The 18,499-nt window shown below is 33.1% G+C and overlaps 1 protein-coding gene across 11 annotated transcripts in view; it reads left to right on the forward strand.

Moving 5' to 3' along the window:
* Positions 1-18,499, forward strand: part of LOC138181414 (tyrosine-protein phosphatase non-receptor type 13) — a 149,921-nt gene that overhangs the window by 46,239 nt on the left and 85,183 nt on the right. Inside the window, exons 1-2 of one of the 11 annotated variants that reach the window (XM_069116172.1) lie at positions 355-565; positions 16,450-16,802. The exons of 9 other annotated variants lie outside the window; for them this stretch is intronic. The gene's annotated coding sequence lies outside the window, so the exon portion shown is untranslated. Of the gene's footprint in view, positions 1-354; positions 566-16,449; positions 16,803-18,499 lie in introns of those variants that run through there. One more of the 11 variants, XM_069116173.1, reaches the window with a different exon arrangement.

Genomic DNA, 18,499 nt, shown 5'->3' on the forward strand with positions numbered 1-18,499 from the left:
CTGTGTGTCTCGTAAACGTGAACTATGAAATAAATGAAAATTTCGTAGAATTTTTTCATGAATGCGACCGTCTCAATCGCGAGTTGACAATCTCGATCGATGTATACCCCACGTGGTTACATTATCGCCACGCGCTCGTCCAAAGGTCCACGGGGGTGGTTAAACAGTTGCAAAATGTTAAGGGATGATCGCTAATGGACGGGGGCGCAACAGTTGCGTGGGTGGATGCGCGTTTGATGAAGGAGCGAAGCGGAGAGTGGGGAGCAGAGACGAAAGAGGGATGAGGCACACGTAGAAGGGGGTTAGATCCCAGTACCCGTTGACGTGCCTCAGTATTCATCTAGTATCCACGCGGTGAGCAACCCTATCCGGTATTTCGCCATAGAAACTCAGCGTGCTCTCGCGGCTCCATTGATGATCTTCGGTGAAGGTCTCGTCTTCGTTCGGATATATACAGTTTAGTGTACGTCCTTGTGCAAAATTAAATTATATCGATTAAAATCGTCTTGAGGAGAATTCGAGATCGAAGGCGTTGCATGAAAGCCGGCATAAGGCGATTGACAGAGTAAATCGTGTGAAATTGGAATTTCAGGCAGATCCCTACTTTCCTTGATCGTGTGATTGAAAAAGCGCGGTTGTTTTCGTATTATAGGGTACTATCTTGAACGTAGCAATCCAGTATGATAATATCATGATGATTTAATTTGGTGGGTTTGGCGGGTTCGATTTTTCATGAAATTGAAATAAAATTTCTGTATTATATTTGATTATGAACTGTACGCTAATTTAAAAGATTTTGGCACTTACGTTATAGACTTTTATTTTATGTATCATTATTATTATTATTATTAATATTCTTGGTTCGAGTATAATTGTTATCGTTAACTATGTTTTCTTGATAGGAAATAGACTTCTTTACATTTACATGCGTACGTGATACCAACATCAACTACCGTTTTTTTGACGATGTTAAAACTCTGTTTGTTTGAAAGTATTTAAAAACTTTCAAGGATGAAAAATATTATTTTACCTTCTGTTGTTTACACCGCGTTACAGAATATAAATATCTTCACTCTTAATCTCCTTTCACGAAATTCACTGAAAACTGTTTATAAATATCTCTGTATAGCTTTTCAAAACAGTTACCCCGTCTTCTCTTGCCTTCTTATCACATTTCAAAACACTTCATTTTGTTATAGTTTTGGTTAATATTCGAGAACTGTTTATCTATTGAATTTTGTGCCCACGTGTTGTTTTCAAGATCCACATAGCCGGCAAGAACTTATGCCAGGTAGACTATACAGTTAAGTGATCCAAGCAAACACTTGTTAATCACAATATCTTTTTAATTCAGGAACGTTTGTCTATTAAACTTTAGATTATCATAACTTCATATCATCAAGATTATCATAACCTTTTGATTCAATCTAATTTTACACGAAGTAGGTAAATACACATACAGACCAGAGTGTTCTTAGTTAGAAAAATCAATCCTGTCATTCTGGCCATTAACAAATACCCAAAAGTCACCATTTTCACTAATAAATATAATTACTTTGAAACTTTTTACCATAAACCAAGAAGAGTGTCTCTCTTTATTTAAAATTCTATTTTTGTTTTTAATGTTCTATTTCATTAAAATAATAGCAATTTTTTCTGAAGCTCTCGTCTTTTGAAACATACGGAGAAAATACTTGAGAGAAATATGAAAAGATCGAAATTCTGATATTTCTAATTGAAACCGCTAAATTCGTATTGTGCGTGAAATAAGATATTTTCATTTTGGAATGAAATGATAACAATAAATTTGTACATTCTTCACGGATCACCTAGTCCTATTACGACTTCTGGATGAATGTGCACAGCCTGTGTGTAATTCAGGGTTAACGGTACATCTCTTTCAATAGTTTTCATCGATCTCACGGTTATGAAATAACGACCTAATTTATAGGTAAGTGGGTTGTGTGTGTCTAGCGCGGTTTTTCTTCGATCACGTCGCCGAGAAGACCCTAGGACGATGTATTCTTCGAAAGGTTTCTTTCACGAAACGCGCGTTGTTACGAATTCTTCGTTAAAAAGTTCACAGTTCATCGTCACATTAGTAACGTGATTTCTTCGAATGCGAAGTCTGTCGTCGAATTAAAGCGAAGTGTTAGGTGGTTTAAAAATGTCGAATGTAATGTTCTCGAGCGATATGTTGTACATTTTGAATTTTTCTCGCGACTACATTCAGTTATGGGATTTAATATTATCATTGGACAACTTAAAGTTTACGTGCATGTTTATGGGTAAAATAGGGTTTCGATATTGTATTATTGGAACATAGTTATTTAATATGAATAAGTAAAAAATGAGGGAAATTTCAATAATATGTTACAGATGAAAATCCTAAAATCTCTATCTGTTAATAATCATTATTAATTATTATTACGTATTATTAATGTGCATTAATCATACAATAACATACAAAGTACTCTTCCTTACGCATACGCTTGTGCTATTGTAATCACTGTAATCTAATCGTAGGTATGATAATCCGTTTAAATAGATCAAAAGGTAAATTAGCAAGGGCTAACATCGTTGTTATTTTTACATTAATTAACATCGTTAACATTCCACTTCTTTGGTGTCTAAATTTAGCTACTTATCCAGCATGTTGTATAAAAAGCACAATTCTTCTCGGAATCCTCAAACCAGCAGTTAATCTCTGGCGCGAAGATAAACGAAGGGATTATACATAAGTTTGAAGTGGCCGGAGAAAATTTCGAGATGGTCACGCTGCAGCCCGTAACTTCCCAACTCTAGGGAACTTCATTCGAATGTTTCTCTCCGCGATTCGAACAATAGCGCGGGTAATTATTAAATTAATGAAACCATCAGTCAGGCCATTTCACGCTGGTCAAGCTTCGGAGAATGGAGTTCGTTACGATTTTCACGACTTGATACTTCGGACAAATGTTGGTTTTTTGTTTTACGCGCCGCCGCTTTCGATCCCGTGAAACGCAGACCGTGCGAATTTATACGGCGTTAATTAACAAGGGCGCGAATTAGAACAGTGGAACAAAAAACGTGGGCGTTTCGCGCTATTTTATCAGACGATGACGGTAAGCGATGCTGGCATTCATTCGCGCAAACATTCATCAGGGATGATTAATAATTCGAAAAATCAATTTCTCCGGCGAAACACACTGTTTCAATTTTCACCGAGAGCGGTTCAAATGCGCATCAATGATGTTTGAGTAGCCGGTCACCGTTGCAACACGCGGACTGATTACGTAAACGACAAAAGTTAGTGCGTTAAGTGTCAATAATGAATGGTTTCCACGATTTATTTCCGCGTGTGTAATTGAAAATCGAGGGAAACAACGCGCTTTCGAGCAGATTGTGAAATACACGATGGGATGAAATTACTGGATGCTCTTATTTGGTCGAATGAAATAGCTGCGATTTTTATTAAGTTACTCACTGGTGAATATAGCAGAGTTCTAAACATTTGAGAAAATCAGTTGAAAAGTCATTGAAGAAATAATGGGATTAGCGTGAAAATTTGTATTCTTATTTTATTCCGCGGTTTTTATTATTTTTTATTAACGTCTGTTTATTTCGATTAATTTTTATTTCAGTTGCGTTAAAAATCCCTTTGTTTTTCGCGTTTTGTTCTCTTAAGTAGAATATTTTCAACGGTGAATATATTCGACCAAAGGCCAGCTTTTCAAACAGTGGAAAACAAAAAATATGTATAGAAAAACAAGGTAAAGTATTGACGAATGGTTTATGCGCGTTATTCAGATATACACAGATTACCCCATAGTTGGCATATTCCACATTACAATTCGTTTTCGTAATAGAAAATTAACACATATTGAAGGAATAAATTTAACGATTCTTTCGCTTAAGGGACAAATAGAAGAAATATCATCAAGACAGCTTTATTAAGAAAACTAATTTTTAAATAAATCAATAAAAAAGATTCAATGAATCTCTCATTCATAATGCGAAGTTTATACGTTCATTTGGCATTAGACGATAATTGAAGGAAGAAGACAATTGTTTTACATTACTTTAAATTTGTCTTCACAAATTAAACACCGCAGAGTACTGGAACAAGTGAAAAGCGTCCTTTCATTAAAAGCTTTATTATTCCTGACACAATGCAAACATATACTATTCTTTTAGTCCAATAACTTACAGTATTATGGCATATAATCCTTTTCTATTGCCACCTTCAACATATAATAACAATTTCGTTTTTCTTATCCGAAATTTCTATTCAGAGCTATTTATTTCAAACTATTATTATATTATATAATAATTATATAATTAGTATATAATAATAATTATATATTACATTAGCTATTACTATTTTATATATATTTCAAACTCTTTTCAGATTTCTGGATATTTTCAGAGTTCGCGATTAGTCGCGATGTTTCATCAAATTATCCTCATTAAAAATAAAGAATCCATACATCATACGGGCTCGATTCATCAAAGAAAATTATTCCGAATGTTTCTTTTATGATGTCGATTATTCAACGGTCCCTGTAGACCATAGAAATGTCTTCTCTTTTCAAGCGGAGAGGGATGCATTCGGTGATACCTTCGATCGCCGGATTATTTCTACGGAATAATGCCTCGGGCCTGCCAGGCTTTCATCTGTCTTCATTTACGAATACGTAGCCGTCGATAACGCTTTCTCTTTCCAATCGGTGAAATTATTTTCCTGAAACACAGCCAGATAAAAGACCTGCGTATAATGGAACCGCTAAAACTAAATTGTCCCGCAAGAAATGAACGCTTTCCCACTTTGTACCACGCATTCTACTTTTCTTCGTGTTACATCAGTTATCAAGAATGCAATTCTCGCTGTTTCCTCGAAAAACCACTTTTGTTCTTCACGACATCTTTCTTAATGCGTTGTCTCTTTCTTCATTTGGATTTTACGTGCACGTTTCTGTACACACACACACATATATATGAAACTATTCGAATACTTATTATAGAAAATTTTCATGAACATACTATACACGTTCTACGAAACTTGTCGAAATTTCACTAATGCTGCGATGAGGCTATCGTGATTATATTGGGAAAATTTGAAATCAATCGGAAAATGTATAGAAAGACGACAGAGGAAGGATGTTTTATTTCTTTTAGGATTATGTACATAGACTGAAAACGACATAAACGATACTTGATTCTATTTTATAAGCAGTAGGTGTTCTTCTTACTGATAAATTTAATTAACAGAATAAAATGTTATACTATGTTCTTTCATGGTTCTTTGGGATTTTTAAAAACATTTTTGACTAACATCACTCTTGAAAAATGAATACGGAACAGTGTATGAAGCATTTCATGAAACTGTATCTTTCGCAGTTTATTAAGTATTTCTTACAGAATATATTGCGAAATTATTTTGAAGTTATTTTATACTATAGAGCAAGCTAGTCCGGATATTCTAACTGTATTTATAATCTAAAATTAAAGATATATTTGCAGCAGCATTTTTGAATTCCAAAAGGAAGAGTTAGTGAATATATTCTAAATTTCTCGTTCGCAGTTCGACAGAGTTTCATAAAAGATACCGACATAGATGCGGAATAAAATTACGTGATATTTATGAGAAACCACGAAAGGGAAAGCTGTACAGTAGTCCCTCTTCTCGAAGAGTCAATATTTCTTGCCTTTTTTTCTTTTTGCCTCGGTATCATATTCGAAAGTCAGAAATAAATCTCTTCGTTTTCATTCGCCGCGCGCGTTTCCAGAGAAAAATTACGATTTACTTACATGAATATCTCGATTTACAATTTTTACCAACCACTCAAGTCGATCCCTGAACGATTTCCCGCGCAAAAAGTCGATTTGCTGCGAACTTGTCAGAGAGGAACGAGTTTCTCGGATTTTTATAATGTCGAAGGATAGCGAACAGAAGTTTGCTATCACAATACGCGGTCGGGATTTTCGAAATCTCTTGGAGTTGCCGTTTCTTCGTCGGGAAACTGCTCTCGAGTGGATTTCACGGCTGTAATTGCATTCGCCGGGACTGAAATTCGCGTCCTTCTTCCACTTCTCTTTGTGTCGCTGGTCACCAGAAAGGGTTACATTTCGTGAAATAATTGCGTGCACGGGGTTACGCGACTTCATGCCACCGAGATCCCTACATTTTTCTTTTTTGTCTTTTTTTTCTCACTCTCTTTCCTTCTTTTTCCTATTCGTTTTTTGTTCGTTGACTTTTTACACTTCCATTTTACTCGAACCTTTGCAAGGGGAGAAACGCCACCGCTTTAGTATTTTTTTTCTTCTCTTTTTTACTAACGAGCAACGACCACGAAAGTGCTGAAACACGACTTGTACGTTTCATCGTGCGACTATTCAGGTTTAATTCTCAGGAAAACGTCACCCTGTAAACCGGTGATTCGGTATGAAGATGGTAATGGACGAGTGATATGGAAATTTAAAATGTTTAACAGATGAAAAGGAAGATGGTAGAAACAGAGAAAATATTTTAAATATGTTATTGACTGACAATGGTATTCAATAATATTACAAATGTCTTAATAATTTATTTTAGCTAATAATGTTTCTCGTTACTTGTATTATTTATACTAATTAATATTAAACTATATTTTTATTGTGCCTTTGAAATCTCTTACGAGATTCATGTTATCTACTATACACAAATAGAATATAAATTTGTATTAGATTCTGAAATTACAATTTTCTAAAAATAGCAGCAATTTAATTTAGCAATGTAATATTTATAATCCAGAACGTTCGAAGCTAATATCGACTATTACTTTCATCAATATTTATTTATTGATTGTATACACCTAATAACTTCAGATGCTAAAATTAGATTGAACAGTTTTATTTGTAGTATACTTTATATTTGCGAAGATTTAAAAATATCCAAATACATATGGATGCGAGTGTACGTTATTATTTGCATTTTAATTAATGTTTTGCCATTTTTGTTTCACGAGTAGACTAAATACAGTAATTTAGTTCGTGGTCAAAGACGCGTGGGTGGAAAAGCCAGAGGTGAAAAATTAAAACGTAAGACCGATGATAGCGATTAAATCAGTTTCATTCTGGCCGGGCAAATTCAATTTACGCGATGCACGTTTGTTTTTCGTTTATGCGGTACCCATTTTTACCGTGAAATTGGAATAAACGCATTGAGACGAACCGAAGAGAAACCATTTGTCATCTGTTTCATGGTGCACGCCACGGTATAATTATCGACCAGGTTCGTGTAATACTGCGGTTCTTAACCATCGCTGCACCTGATTCATTCTAATTACACATTTCCCTTGTTCTAATTAAACATCGTCGAAATAGATATACTCTTCCACGTCTTGTTTGTCAACTTGATATTTAGCATATAAATGAGAAAAAATAGCTGGGGATGAGATTTGTGTTAATTTGATATTCCATATAATTTTGAAATATGATATGAGAGTGAAATTATTGGGTTAATTAGGTGAACTACTTAAATTCTTATTTGTCCAATATTTAGCATATAAATGAGAAAAATATCTGGCGATGAGATGTGTGTTAATTTGATATTTTACATAGATATCCGAAAATTACTATGACATCCTCAAGTTATTAACCTCTTAATCACGACGCCGTTGACCAAAAGCTTGCTGTAAAAATCAATATTATTCAGAATTCATTAATATATATTATTAAAAAATTTTTAAATAACTTCAATCTTACCATATTTCTTTCTTTGCAGTTTAATTTTTGCCTTTTGTAACGAAATAATCCGCGGGATTTCGTTAAAAACGCATTCTGAGAGAAACTCTCTCAAAGCTTATCCTCTATCGCCGTATGATCCTCCCTTGTCGAAATTGAATCATTGCGCTCGACGGTGAAAAACTATTATTTGCACTTGGCTTCGTAGCAGCGAACAGTGGCGAAGGATATCTCAACCTGGTCTGTTTTACTTTCGGATAGCTTTCCTCTAAGTTTCCAACTTGTTATCTACTTCAGCCTCGAGGGAATGGTAGGATGGAGATTTTAGATTAATCTCTTTGTCACATTCGTTAAAAATTTGGGTTAGAATCACTAGGTGTAATATTTTTCTTCAAGTGTAAAAGTTTCGTAAAGTTTCTCTTAGTGATATCCCACTTCTCATAACATTTTTCGCTTCGTGACACAGTTGCGAATCATTTACAAATCTTAGACAGCAAAAATGTCAAAGAATCTGACGATAAATCTATTTAGAATGCTTAAATAGATTGCTAAAATATATTACTTAGATAATTCATTCGTTCGAAGCAAATTTTAGAATTGTAAAGAAACTGATTTGCGTGTCTTACATCTTTAAAAGCGTTGTTGAAGGTATGTTAATCTGAAACTTGTATATTATTATTAGTAACTTGCGGGCTTTTATGCAAATTCACATTTTTCAGAACATAATTTAAAGAGTAGAACGTCGGTAGAAAATTACTTTACCAAACATTATAAGAAGCACCATATTTCGAATATTTTATATATTTTATCACATTATGAACATTCTGTGCAATTTTACGCTTCCAAAAATCCTAAAAAATACATGAAGACTCACAGTCTTCTTAACAATGTATCGTATAGAAAAGGAGGAAATATTAAATGTTTTAACAAGCTACAAATTCCTCCAAATTCTTCTTCCAAATTTTATTTATCATTCTCCAGCCGATCAAAATCTCTTTCAAAACTCTGCTACTTAACCGCTTGCGAATCGATTTCAGCAGCCAGACCCTACTTCCACAATTACTTTCTACGTGTTCACTTGCTTGTTTCCGCAAACTATCGGTTGGAATCAACGCGAAATCTTCAGAGAAGAGTGCTGTGCGCAGACTGTGTCGGAGAGCGTACGCTCGAGATCTCTTTTCGTTACAAGAAAGACACGGTTCCTACGGTGGAAGAATATTCTCTTTTTTGTTTTTTCTTCTTTTTTTTTATTGGCTTAAAGTATTTACAATCAATTCCTTCCACGGAATTATAAGTAAATTTATCGACGTTATATCGTGACGTGTAAAGCAACTTACATTGGTTGCATTAGATTAGACAATTGTATTTATACACTTGTCAAACTTCTATATAATCGCCGCTATAAATTGATAATACAATTAATTAGTATATCTGTTTACCACATTTAAGAAGAGGGTGTATCTTTTTATTTTATGTGCACTAATACCGATATGAGTCGATTGCAAAACCAATGAATTATTTTGTATCCTGTGATAACTATTGTACGTGTATGTTGTATGTCGTTTGATATCTCTTGTTTAACAGTAGGTATTGACAAGTCGTTATGTATTGTGTCGTTAGAGACATAACCATGGGACATTATATATGTTGCGAAGAGTTTTTGATTGAAATCACGTAAAAGAATATGTGGAAAGGAAAAATCGATATCGTTCTGACAACGGACAACCGTCGTAGTTTCTGCAACTTCTTCAGAAATGCAGCTTCGTTTCTTTTTCTGCATGTGTCCACTGTATCGCGTCGTGTTGGATCGAGAAAAGAGGTTATGACAGGGGTGGTACGAGAACGGGACAGGATCCCGATGACAGGGACGGACGACGACACCGAGGATGTTGCTTTATGCCTGTAATACGTCGTTTATCTTGCGGTCTATATCTGTCTAGCCTCTTATACGAGGACGCAAAACCATCCTGTCCTCTTTTTTTTTTCACGCTCATCGCACTATCCCTTGTTAGAAGAGGAAGTGGGTGTTCCATGTGATCGTTCGATTCCTCGCGTAACTCCTGGCAATATTGGGGCGAGTTGTGCCGTAGTTCGACGAGATAGGCAAAAGTGGTATAGGAGGAAAAAGTTGAGCGGTGTAACGAGGTTTATGTCACTGGAGGAGTTTACTCTTTACCGAGGCAAAGTATGCATTGAAAAAGTGCTTCCTGTTTTTTTCCTTTATCCGATATATTTTTCTCTTTTCGTTGCTTTTCATTTCTCTATTTTTATCTATTTCTTCCTTTTTTCGAAAAATCCCTTAGTTCTCTGTATTTAAGGTTTAGCTTACAAATATAAAGCGGAAGTTGTAATTGGATATTTGACTCGTACACTAACGGGAATATTATTATACCGTACGTATTATACTGAGAATTGCAGATTTTCTTTATTTTTAACATTGAAAACATTGACGTTTTTCAGTTTTAATTTGCTGCTTTAAGATTTTATACAATTTGCATTTATACCAAGTATGCAAATGTGTTTTCTTATGAAAGGAAGAAAATAAAAGAACTGGTAAAATTCTGCCATAACACGGTACTGACTTCTAACAATATTATCTTATCATAAATATTATATATTCGCTTCAACTTTTAAAACATACGTGTTAATTTTTACGAAATATGCAATACATTACATTTCACGAGTAACTGATACATTGAAGGTTGAAATATTAAATTTATTTATAAAGATATATAGTTTATAAAGATTAGATAAATATTTTTATAAAGTATTAGGTATAAAGTATTGACATGTTTCACAAGTATATGAGAAATTTTTGTCGTGTACATATATTTATTGAAAAATGTTACATTACGAATCCTGTTTTATAAGACGAATATTTAAGTCTAAATATACATAATATATTATAAACGTCGCGGGATATTCAAATAATTAGCAGACAAACAATTCGGTATTTTAATATTTATAAATTTAACGCAATTTTGAATATTCAAATATTCTATTATTTTCCCGTTGTTTTATGTTACTCTCTGTTGGAATTCATCTATTGTGTTAGAAAGCTTGAATATCATTTTTTTTTAACGGGATGCATTGAAGACTCCTGTTGAAACGTAGCGCTTCGTTGCATTAAATGAAATTATCTTCTCATTGCCTGCAGGCTAACACACGTTAAAAACGAGTAACAACTGGCAAACAAAGAGTATAACGCGCTCACTTTATTCATCTACAGGTATACATACCATCGCACCATTTTCAATCTGATTTTATTAAATTGTGAAAAAAGAAATTTATAATATTCAAAGCTAAAACTATTTTACAGCGTGTCATAATCTATTTCTATATAATATCGAAATTTCCATTTTTGATAACTTAGACAAATACATTCTTTTATAATCTTTCATAACAATACCAACCAATTCAAATATTTAATAAATAAATAATTGAAATTGATTAAATGAATTGTATTTTGGAAAAATTTATTGCGCGAATACAGGGCACAAGAGATTTCATTAACGGACATTAAAGTTGTTCACTGTTATGTTAAATTAATTCATCTCCGGTCACACAGTTTTAATTACAAAAAAGTTCGTTAATTCTTCAGGATTTAATTTTGAAAACAAACAACTATCTATATAGATATATATGAATTTTAGATAAAACACTCGCTGTAAATTAAGGGTCCATATGTGTATGTATCCTTGCGATAACAGCGTTACGTTACTGAATACTTTTTTCATTTTTAATACGCACAAACTATATTTTGGATCCTCAGAGTTTAAATAATTAACAATTTTTTACTTCACTTACTTGATCCTGAAATGTTTACATTTTACCATTCAGGAGCTAAACACTCTTTGAAAAATTCTTTAATAAATTGTTTACTCTAACTGTTTACCTTAACTGTTTTTGAGAACATAATTTAAAGAGTAGAACCTCGGTAGAAAATTGTTCTACCAAACACTATAGGAAGCGCCATATCTCGTATATTTCACATTGTTATGTATATTTAATAATTATTTACTCTTATAATTCTTTTACCACATTTACTTCATTTCCACAAAGCAAACAATTACTTTCGATAAAATTGATCACTATACAGTGGCTACAAAAACTATTTACACGTAGGTACCATTATTTCCCTATCAATCGTTTTCTTATCAGGTTCTACATTTCACTTTCACAGCATCAAATACCTGTAGTCGCATGAAAGTATTACTACGTGATACGAAATTTCATGTACTTGAATCTCATTAATTATTATGTAAAGCTAATTATTTTGTAGTCACTATGCTAACTTCTGTCCGACTCAATTATGCCACTTCTTTGGCATAACTTCGACGATATTAATCCGTATAATTAAACGATCGTCGTTCACTCGCAAAGAGCGGAAACAACGAAGGAGGATCGGTAAATCACATGTTAAATCTTCGATTCGATTCTAGATGCTTAAACACAGCAGATGCTTTCCACAGCTTCCATACTCGAGCGATTTACAAATTTTCATAATAACTTCCGATCTATTGGAACAAGCAGACTTCGCCAGAGGTAGAGTTTATCTTTTGAAAACGTGTTTCCGAACGGAAATTATGTTATACAGTAAATTTCCGGTGGCAGTGGCGATGCAAGGCCGATGAAGATCGACTTGCATTCGGTATGCCGGTGAATTTGCGTAAGTAGAAAATCGTCGGAGCAGACAGGCTCATAGACAGGTTAGATCAACCGTGATACAGCTGTTAATGACGCCGCCAGTTGCGTTAATTATCGGCGAGTATATACATTAAAAATTTCATTAGCTTGTCGTATCCGATCCGATGATTCGAAAATGATACGGAGATAAACATGGAAATTATGCGACACAATTTTCTGCTCTTTTTCCCTCTTAAATAAAGATCCTGCTAGACTTAACAACAAACTTTGTAAATGCGGCAGCTTATATAAAGTATGTTTTAATTAACGAGAAAAAAGTTGGCGTTAATAGCATTTAGTAAATTTATGGACGTTTAATGAGCGAAGTTGAAATACGATAAAAAATGTAGGGTCAAGTATTTGTTACATAATTAGTATAAAATTTATTGCACGTGATTAAATGATTGTGTTATCATTTTTTCCTTTTTTTTCTTTAAATGTAATGCATAGTACAAATAATTAGAAAGAGCAATAACTATATATGATTTATCATAATGAATCTAATTTATATCTGATGATATAACTCAAACCGATGTTTAAATTATTTGTATAATATATAGTACTCGTGAAGAAAAGTATTCGATTTACAATCAATTATAAATAGAAGAAATTGTACGGTGAATTGTTATACAAAATTGTATTAGAAATATTAATAGAAATCATTTTAATTAGGCGTGGTTTAATGTCTTAAACAGTAGATATTAAAAGACTTTACGCTTGCTACCCTTTTAATCATTCTGTTATTAAGAGTACCTTTTCTTTGGCAATTAACAGAAAAATCTTGTTAAGAGTTTATTATAATGGGATCAGAAAAGCTGATTTATTTCTTGTAATTATTTCATTTAAACATAACATATTTATGAAGCATAATTGCACTTTATTTCGTAAAAAGGTGATTACACGAAAACTTATCATTAACATAAACCATGTTACATACCGTAATACATCTACTTCTTAACTTTAGACTGAAATAAACTCTGTGAAATCAGTTAACATTATCGTCAACCTCGCGTCAATAATTGAGCGAATCGGAAATACGAAATCATTGAACGGTCGAAAAAATAATGTCAAGTGGTTCAACAAGATGTCGATCGAAGTCGCACATTTTACTTCGAATTGCAGGAAATAAATCAAGTTTCCTATTTGGTATTAATAAATCTCGAGTACAATAGGTCACTAGTTAATTTATACGTATTGACTTGCTGTTCGAAAGGAAAAATTATGTCAAGTATATGTTAAGATGTTCTGATACAGAAGGAAATGGAATTTATTTATAGATTTGTGCCCGATGGCTTGCACGTTTAATTTGTAATACGATATTTTCCAGACAATTGATAAAATTAATTTTCCAGAATCAAATACAATGAGAATACAGAATATTAAATAGAATCTGATACATCTTTCTCCTTGAGAAAAAATAATTATTTACGTTATTCCATTGAATTTAACTGTTACCGTTAATAATATATCTACGTACTGGAACGTACTTGAAAACAATTTATAATTAAATAATTCAGACTTTGTACTCTCTTCAGAAAATTAATTATTTGAAATCCGATGCCGTAAAGTGTTCATATATAATAACTTTCTATAATGTATTGTCATTCAAACATTATATAAAATACTTGTTTATGATATAAAATTATCAATAACACTATGTAATAAAAAATCATATAATATATAAGCAAAACATTTAACAACAATTAGAAGAGAGATAAAATAAGAGTATTAAGATTAGTAAGAGAAGAAAGTAATGAATTAATTATATTCAAGGAATCAATCGATGTATAAATTTCATTTATTTGTGTCTACGATTATACCTGATGTATAATAAGTAGATAAAGTAAAAATATTGTACGAACACAAGAACAATTTTTGAAAAGAAATATTGCAAAAGATTTCTATATTTCCTTGATCTAACTGTGTCTTTACTACAATGAAAAACTGACGATTCTATTAGAAAATGAAGAAAATATGAAATTGTTTAACTTTTCACATGTTATCGAAAGCTTCTCTTATCTGCAACCTAAAACGAGCTACTCCCGCGTGGAATTTTCCACAGATTAGATACATCTAATCGTTGATCGATGTCGATGCTGTCTTCTGCACTTAAACGTTTCTTCTTTCGCCATATCACTGTCACTGCAACTAATGGCTTGGATCTATTGTGTTTCAAAAGATCGAAATCTTCTTCTTTCGTTGCACCAGACGTGTACTAGACGTTCAAGATCGATTGAAGTGTTCTCACAAAACTTTTCCACCCGTAACGATTATTTGCGATTCAATTCCCAGATATGTACATCTCTTGTCAGTCTTTTTATCGTCTCAATAGCACCCCTAAATATTATATTTAATTATGATATACAGTCGAACCCCCTATAACGCGAACTAAAAATTGCGCCACTAAAAATAACGCGATTAGGAAGTTGCTGGAAATGACTCATTTCTAATATGACAATATGTGCGTTTTTGCAATAAGAAAGCATTGTTTACAGCGTGTACTGTGTAACAGTTATTATTATGGAACGCATATTATTTTGTCGTATTAAAAAGGAAATAATCAATGATTGAGTTTATCTGTTGTTTCTTAAACAGCTTTATTTATACTTTGCGTTACCGGAAAAATGGTTATAGATAAGATATATAAAGATATATAGTATAGGAAATATTGTTTTCACTTATAATAGCAAAGATTAGTAACTATTATCTAGTGTTATAAATATATATCTATTGTAATATGCTTCAAGTATCATTTTATTGATTCTTCTTAGAACCATTTGAGTTCTAGAAACTTTATTTAAATAACTTCATAGTCTATTTCAGTGATCAAATTTGGTAACTTATTTTGGAAGCAAAATTATTTACTCGGTAAGCATATTTATATTAATAATTATATCTGAATTTAGTAAATGTAAACGTTGTGAATTTTACATTACATTTCGAACTAATAAAACCGGTATTAAAATTTATATGCATACTTTATAATTTTAGGGGTTGAAGTCTGATCGCACTTAAGCTTAATGTATGTATCGAGTCGATATGCAATTCATATAATGTATACAAATAACACACTTTGAAAATCGACTTTCGAATTCGATTTTATTCCCGTATATGGCACGATCGATCATGATTTCAATTATGTTGCATTAATTTCGAAGTAAAAGTACCATCGATAACAGTCGATATCACAATGCACGACGCACAAATAGCTCATTATAATAGAGGTGGTATTAACGATTCGCGCATAACTTGATATCGATAACCTCCGGAAAATCCAATTATGGTTCGATTTGCAGTTCAACATTTCAGCTGATTGTGGCCAGGCTACCTTGAATGTCTATTGAAATTCCATAGTACCAATCCTCGTGGAAGCGGTTAACCAAAAATTTCGAAAAACTTGACATTTTAATGAGAACTCGTAATTACTCTTCCAACGTTTATAAGTTTACGGGATAATTTCGTATACATAGTAAAAGGAAAATATGATTCCTCTCTAATACAAACATTACTGATTTTAAAAAAAGATTAGCTTTCAATGGAAAAGCCGTTTATGCAGGATATTCTTGTTTTTACTCTTTTCGTATTCATATGAAAATTTCATATAAAATTTCGGGATTTATTGTATCCAGAAATAAAAGAGCAGAAAAATACCATCGACGATTTATAAAAGTTTTCGAATGAAAGAGAAGATTTAGAAACAATTGATGAAATTGTAAACGTATAGGTATAATGCTCACTTTGTTTAGATACAATAAAAGCCATATTGTCTGATCTTTCGCGAGAAACGTTAACCTGCAAAAAACACGCACATACGTATTTTATTCTAAATCTGTTATTTCAATCTCGCCGTCTAATATAACTTATCATGTAGAATATTGGATGAATTAAAATTTGTCTTTAAATAGATATCTTTATATTTACAGCCGATGATTTATATTCATATGCATATATAATCATCTTTTATTCCATCTATTAAAGGGATTGCTACGTTCAAATTTCAATCGTTATCGCTTCAAACAAACCTTTCTAACGTATTGAAAAATATATTCTTCCAAAAAGTTGATACTCGCGCATCCATCGCGAGCTAGACGAGGAAACGGAAGTCGAGGATACCAAAGGATACGAAAGTCGAAGTGGAAGGAAATATACCTGACGGGTGAGAACGCGCTTGCGTGAGGATCTGCGTGTATATGTGTGTAATGGTGGAGAAAGTTGTACGCGCACGATGCAGCTGATGACCTTGAACTCCCTGTTAATGTTCGACATCGTGTTCCTGTTCTTCCTGTTCCTCGTCGGGGTCTCCTGCCTCGTGTATTATCTGCCCGCCACTCGAGCGCATGATTTCGCACCGCACGAAATCATTACGACTAGAACGTCGCAGCGTTACGACTCGCCAATCGACAATGTTTAAGGTGAGTGAACTGCTGGAACGTTTGCGTGGCTTTAAGCGATGATTTACGATCACCGAAATCGGCCACCAAAAGACAAATAAAATTTAAAGGATATACAGCGGAGGTCGTACAGATATAAGTAGTTCTGACAAGTTAACTGAAATTACCTTTTATTGATACATTTCGTATATATTTTTGTGCTTGAAACACTTAATTCAGGAATAAGTAGCTTCTCTATTTTACGTAATTAATATAAATATAATAATAAGTAAATCTTCTATTTTACATGAGTTGTGAAAATAAAATTGTCCCATTTATATGCTCATCGTTGTATATGTTGGTACCTACATAGGATTATTAAGTTTCTCAGGATCGTATTAACATTTTCGACAGCTGTATGCTTTCCTGTAAATTCCATTCATAACCACAAGATTAAGAATATCTAAAAACTGGAGAACTGGAAGAATATGTAAAAACATATTTTAGAACGCGTACCTCCATTAACTTACATTTGTCTTTTGAAACGCTAAGTAAAAACAATATTTAGGAACACCATGTACGAGATAGCAAAAGTCTGATAAACCAGAATCTCTTCGCATCTGATCCCAACTTTGAACACGTCCTATAAGTTTTGCCTCTTCCTTGATATTTTTAAAGTATCTAATTCAAACTGTATAAGCTGAGCTCCTTTTAGCTGCTTCGAAGAAAACTCGAAAAAGCAGAGCAATATATTTCTTTCCGGTATAACGTATCGTTTTAGTTTTACGTAACCGACAATAGCCAGACTATCGCCAAAAACCATATTTTTCATACGATCCGCAAGGGAGTTGTAAAGGAACGTACGGTATGTGTATACGTTTCCACTGCACGGCTAAACGGTATACAGCGTGTCCCACACAAGCAGCACAAGTTATAACAATGAAGAGGTAAAAGATAAAGGAGAATTTCATTAGTCAAAATTATGATGCATATGTAGTTGGGCGACAAAAACTAAGTAGATATCAATGAAGTTTAATGAAAATAATGTTAGCGTTACATATGTAAATTTAATTTATTACAACGAGTACAAAGAATACAAAGAGTACATCTGCGCATTTGTTATTGCATTTATGTGCTAATAAATTAGGCCCCATAATAAATTTCGTATCATATAGTAATAATATATACTTTCATATGATGACATTAAATTTGGTACTATGGAAACAAGATGTAAAATCTAATTAAAAAATGCTTCATTGGAAAATACGTGTACCAATACATTCTCTAATCATATTTAACGAAATTTCATTGATACTTATTTAAATAGCTTGTCCTAGTTGCGTGGGTCATCCTGTATACCGTGCTCTTTAACCCTTTGCTCGCCCTTCTCCTGTAACTAATGTACCTTTCACTCTCCGTACACTCCGCAACATCCTCCAACAGTCTTTCCCACTCTGACATTCCAAAGATCCTTGACCGTAGCATTTGCTTCAGTGTTTTCAATAAACCATTGCATATTCATAGATTATATTCTATATATTCGTGTATTCTTTTACTGCACAGTTCAACGAATGTATGTAAGTTCCGTTGAAAGATCTGCGGTCGTCGAATACGCAGACTGCAAGGAGCGAATAATGATCGACGCTTGGACGAAGTTAATTCAAATAGTATTACAGATGATACAATAGATGCAACTGAGATGCAAAAATGTTATTAATTCCTAAGATATTGAACATCTC

This window comes from Bombus flavifrons, chromosome 7 (genome assembly GCF_040668555.2).
Source record: "Bombus flavifrons isolate JBK064 chromosome 7, iyBomFlav1_principal, whole genome shotgun sequence".
Classification (NCBI taxonomy): Eukaryota; Metazoa; Arthropoda; class Insecta; order Hymenoptera; family Apidae; genus Bombus; species Bombus flavifrons.